Source organism: Elephantulus edwardii, unplaced genomic scaffold (assembly GCF_000299155.1).
Source record: "Elephantulus edwardii isolate Elephantulus edwardi_28Jun2011 unplaced genomic scaffold, EleEdw1.0 scaffold00057, whole genome shotgun sequence".
NCBI lineage: Eukaryota > Metazoa > Chordata > Mammalia > Macroscelidea > Macroscelididae > Elephantulus > Elephantulus edwardii.
This window is the reverse complement of record NW_006399807.1, coordinates 15,293,670-15,299,676: the sequence shown is the minus strand read 5'-3', so window position 1 is coordinate 15,299,676 and position 6,007 is coordinate 15,293,670.

Sequence of the window (6,007 nt, the reverse complement as noted above, 5' to 3'; positions counted from 1 at the left end):
ATATATATATATGCTGAGTCTTTACTATGTGCCATTCCTACTTCTAGACAACAAAATTCACTAGTGAATAAGTTCAACAGCTAATATTGAGGGGGGGAAAAGGCTTGCTTATACACTGGTTAAGTGTTAACTGCTAATTTAAAAAAACCAGCAGTTCAAACCCACTACCAAATGCTTTATAGGAGAAAGACATGACAGTCTCCTCCTGTGTAAACATACCTTGGAAATCCTGTGGGGCATTTGTTTTATGTGGTTGCTTTGAAAGGTAATGACTTAGCGGCAATTTTTTTTTAGTAGGTTATTTAGAAGTCACAGGAAATATAGAGATAAATGAGGTACTGTTGTGCCATCTAAAAAGTACATCTTTGTTGTGGAGGAAGGTAGTGGCAGGGACGGAAAAGATTAGGATAAGTACAGACAGTAACTATAAAAGAGAGCAAATTTTAAATGTTACTAAAAGGTAACAAAGCTACTGTATAAGAAACCAAGCTACTGTAAAAGAAGAAGAGAATCTGTCTAAGGGTAGATTAGCAAAGTACTAGTGGAGGAAATAGCACTTGAGATGAGTTTAAAGGATAGCTGCTTATTAAGGACTAAGACATTTCCCCTCAACCTTAAATCCATTCTTCTTTGCTCCCCTTTATAATTCTGGGATTGAGGCTCTACAAACCATATTGTCCTTTGCCAGCTGGCTCTTTTTCTGGGGGTGGAGTGGGCGTCCAGAAGTCTGCAGAGGAATGAGGGATGTGCTCTTTCCTGTTTGCTCCCTGTTCCTGTCAGCGTTACTGCAGCATGGCTTCATCACACCAGCTGCCAAGCTGGAGCCACACCTACTTCTAGTTTGTGGTTGTTCCAGCTCTTCTAGAGCCAGGTTTCATGCTGCCTCAGGGACAGCTTGCTTGCTAAAAATGAGGAGCACTTGAAGCATTGCAGATGATCAAAGACTACAACTTTCTATATGGGTTGCATCTCAGTGTCAAGAAGACAAAAATCCTCACCACTGGACCAATAGACAAACAATGTGATACATGGAGAAAAGTTCTAAAATGTCAATGACTTCATCTTTCTTGGATCCAATCAACATCTTTGGTATTAGCAGTCAGGGGATCAGGACACACAATGCATTGGGTAAATCCACTGTAATGTATATCTCCAAATTACTGAGGAGCAATGTTGTCAATTTGAAGGCTAAGATGTGCCTATTTCAAGCTGAGATATTTTTTAATTACTTGCCATGATTCTGAGAACTGAACTTAACATCAGAAATGCCAGCATCTGTCAGCCTCCACCTTTTTCAGAGGTTGGATTGTAGTTCTGCTATTGATGTTAAGTACTGTAAAGACAAGTATGACTCATAACAGTTCTATGAACAACAGATCTGAACCTGTGCTATCTCATGCTACTCTCATCATCTCTGACACACTTGAACTCATCGCGGCAATCATTGTGTTTATGTTTTTGGTGAGGGTCTACTCCCATGTTAGTTGTGTTATGCAGTATTTTTCCTTGTAACTGAGATATTTCACTTATCATAAAGTTCTCAAGGCTCACATATGTTATGTAATGTTTTATGAGCTCGTTTGTTTTTCAATGTTCTATAATATTCCATTGTGTACCAAGATGTTGATAGACACTTGAATTACTTTTATCTCTTTGCTATTATGAGTAACACAGCAATAAATATGAGTGTAATACATCTGTTTGAGTCATGAATCTGGTTTCTTTAGGGTATATTACTAGTAATGAAATTGCTGGATCAAATAGTATTTCTATTTCCAACTTTTGGAGAAAGTGGCAGACTGCCTTCCAATAGTGGTTGTACTGTTTTACATCCCTACCAGCAGTGAATAAGAGTTCTAATCTCCCCACATTTTTGCCAGCATTTATTTGTTGCCCTATTGGACTTTGCTGTTAGTGCTGGGCTGAGATGACATCTCATCATCCTTTTTATTTGTATCTCTCTGATAGCTAAAGATTTTGAACATTTGTGTGTTTGTTTGCCATCTAAATTTCTTTGGTAAAGTGTTTCTTCATATCCTATGCACATTTTGCAATTGAGCGATTTACCTTTTTCTTTTTGAGGTGCTTGAGTATTCTATAAATTTTAGATATAAGTTCCTTACTAGATTTGCCATTGCCAAGTATTTTTCCATGTCTGGGTTTCCTTTTTTCCTTGTTGAAGAAGTATTTTTGGTGTGCATAGGAATTTGATTCTTAAAAGGTGTAATTCATCTATTTTGTTATCTTCTGGTTTTAGGTTTTCCATTATGTTTGGAAGTTTGTTCATGCTGTGGATTAAGGCATCTTGAGTTGTTCCTAGCTTTTCTCTGTTGACTTTTGCAGTCTTTGGTTTTATTACTATTGTCCCTGATCCACCCTATTCTGGTGTTTATATGTGGAGTAAAGTGTGGATCTTGCTAAAGTGTTCTGTAGATGGTTTTCTAATTTTGTTAACACCATTTGTTAAGAAGGCTGTCAACTCCTCACTTAACTGATTTTGTCTGCTTGCAAAAAATCATTTGATAAAAGATAGATAAGCTGATTTCCAGATTCTTAATTCTCTTCCATTCATCTGTGTGTTTGTTGGTTGCTGTACCTGTAATACCATGCTGTCTTGACCACCACAGCTGTGTAGTAGGGTTTTAGATCAGAGTGTGATGACTCCTACTTTGTTTTTCTCTTCAATGCTATGTGCTGTCATATCACCTATGACTTGTAGTGACCATATGTTCAACAGCTCTGAACTCTGTCCTATTCTGAGCCAATCTCACTGTCTCTGATGTACCTGTGTCCAATATACCAGTCACTATGTCAATCCATCTCATCTAAGGTCTTCTGCTCCTGAGTTGCCCCTCCACCTTTCCAAACATGGTGTCCTTCTCCAAGGACTGGTACTACTGTCAATATGCCAAAAGTATGTGAGATGGAGCTTCAAAATCCTTGCCTCCAAGAGCAACTTGGCTTCAACCTCTCCAGGACAGACCTGTTTGCTCTCTTGGCAGTCCATGATATGCTCAACACTCTTCTCCAGGACCCCAACTCAAAGGCATGAATTCTTCTATCATCCTTAGTCATTGTTCAGCTCTGTGATGCATAGGTAGTAATTGCAAAGACTAGCATGAATCAGGCACACTTTAGGCTCTAAGCTGACATCTTTGGACTTCAGCACCCTGGAGAGGTCCCTGACAGCTGACTTTCCTAATCCAATTTATCTTTTGATTTCCTGGCTGCTGGTTCCAAAAGTGTTAATAGTAGAGGACAGCAAACTGAAATTGTTAACAATCTCAATCTAATCTTTTCTCCATCTATCATGCTTCTGTCACTTGAACCAGTGGCAATCTGTTTTCTTGATGTTGAGCTTCGATCCATATCGAAGACTGCAGTCCTTTACTTTCTGCAGCAAATGCTTCAGGTTCTCAGTTTCAGCTAACAGGGTTGTGTCATCTGCATAAAGCAAGTTATTGATGAGTCTTTCTCCATTTCTGACACCACATTCTTCCTCATAAAGACCAGTCTCCCAAATGATCTGTTCTGCATACCAACTGAGAAGGTATGGAGACAAGATGTATCCCTGATGTACTACTTTCCTGGTTTTGAACCATGCAGTGTTGCCTTGCTCTGTACTGATGACTGCCTCCTGGTCCATGTATAGGCTTCACAGGAGCAAAATCAGGTGTTTTGAAATACCAAATTTGCCCAAGGTAAGCCACAATTTGTTGTGCTTTGCTTATTTGGAGTCTCTTTCCATTCAAGATACAGTTGAAAATTGCCTTTCCCATCTCAAAAACTAGAATTGATATGTGTGTTGAGATTGCATTAAATTTATAGATTGCTTTGGTAGAGTTGCCGTTTTCATGGTACTGACTTTTCCTGTCCTTGAACATGGTATATTCTCCTTTTCTCCAGTTCTCTTTTTCTTTGCTTTTAATTTGGTGAAGTTCAAATATTTTTACTTTTATATTAATGAAAGTATACAGAAAAGTTGGATTTTAATTTGTTCATTGTTTTACATTTTCCTCCATATCCATCCCCAGTTCACTTTTATAAAAAAAATTAATTCGTTTCATAATTTCCTCTGTCTCCTCCCCAAACCTCCCCCAGTCCACTTCGCTATACACCTCCTTTCTGGACTGTTGTCATGTAAATAATGCCTAATAATATAATCCTTTTAAATATTTCTTTTCTATATCTGTTCCAATGCAATAATCATTATTTATCCCCTCATTTCTTTGTTTCCCCACAACCTCCATATCAGTTCTGTTTTATAACAATGGTGTTATATAGTATTTGTCTTTTTGTGACCGAGACACTTCACTCAGCATAATGTACTACAGCGTCACCCATGTTGTGTAATACTTTGAGTTCATTGTCAGTGATGCATAGTATTCAATTGTGTGATTATACTAGTTTTTCTATGCATTCGTTTGTTGATGGTGGTTGCTTCCATCTCTTTGCTATTGTGAATAACACAGCAATAAGCATGTGTGTGCATGTATCTGTTTGGGTGGCAGCTCTGGTTTCTTTAAGGTATATTCCCAGTAGTGGAATTACTAGGTCAAATGGTATTTCTGTTTCCAACTTTTTGAGAGAGTGCCATGCCACCTTCCATAGTGGTTGCACCAGTTTACACTCCCACCAATGGTGAATAAGCATTCCAGTCTCTCCACAACGTAGCCAGCATTTGTTGTTTGCTGCTCTGTTGAACTTGTTACTGGGGTGAGATGATATCTCATAGTTGTTTTGATCTGCATCACTCTAGAAGCTAGAGATTTTGAACATTTTTTCATGTCATATGAATTTCTTCTTTGGTAAAGTGTCTAATCATATCCTGTGCCCATTGTGCAATTGTGCTGTTTAACTTTTTCTTGTTGAGGTGTTAGCGTATTCTATAAATTTTAGATATGAGTCCCTTATCCGATACACCTTCACCAAATATTTTTGCCCAGTCTGGGGATTTCCTTTTTATCCTGTTGGAGAAGTTTTTTGGTGTGCACAGGGATTTGATTCTTAGGAAGTCCCATTCACCTGTATTTTTTTTTCTTCTTTCCTGGATATAGGTTTTTCAAGATTCTTGGAAGATTGTTCATATTGTAGATTAGGGTTTCTCGAGTTCTCCCAAGCTTTTTTTCTGTTGAAGTTCATAGTCTTTGTTTTTACTCCTAGGTCCTTGATCCACTTTGAGTGGGTTTTTGTGTTTGGTTTGAGGTGTGGATCTTGCTTGAATTTTCTACGGATAGTTTTCCAAATTTGCCAACACTATTTGTTAAAGAGGGTTTTGTTTCCCCACTTGACTGATTTAGTCTCCTTTTCAAAATTCAACTGACCATAGATAAATGAGCTGATTTCTGGGTTCTCAATTCTATTTCATAGATCTATGTGCCTGTCACTATACCAGTACCACACTGTCTTCACCAACATAGGTTTGTAGTAGGATTTGAAATAAGGGAGTGAGATGTCTCCTAACTTGTTTCTCTTTCACAGGCGTGCTTTACTTATTTGGGGTCTCTTTCCATTCCAGGTAAATTGGAAATTACTTTTTCTATTTCATTGAGAAATGGAATTGGTATTTGTATTGAGATTGCATTGAACTTGCAGATTGCCTTTGAAAGAATTGTCATTTTTACAAGATTGAGCTCAGAAGGGTAAATGTACAGCACAGGAGAGGGTGACCCCCGAATGAGATAGATTTCTACGGTTACTGGGGTGATGGGGTTTGGTGTGTCAGAATCAGTGAGACTGGCTTAGGACAGAGAAGGGTTCAGAGGTGCTGTACATAGGGCTGCTATGAATCATAGGCAACTCAACCAGTAACATGGCAGGTTTGGAAGCAGGATTGGCATCCACTTCCTAAACAACTTGCCTCCGGAAACAATATGAACTTTGATAAATGTTGATGGTTGTTAGAGGGGCTTCAGGCCTTTTGGTCATTGGTCGCTATGAGTCATGCTCAACTCAAACACACTCAACAACACCTATGAGAAAGATCTATACTTCCATTTCTCCAGAT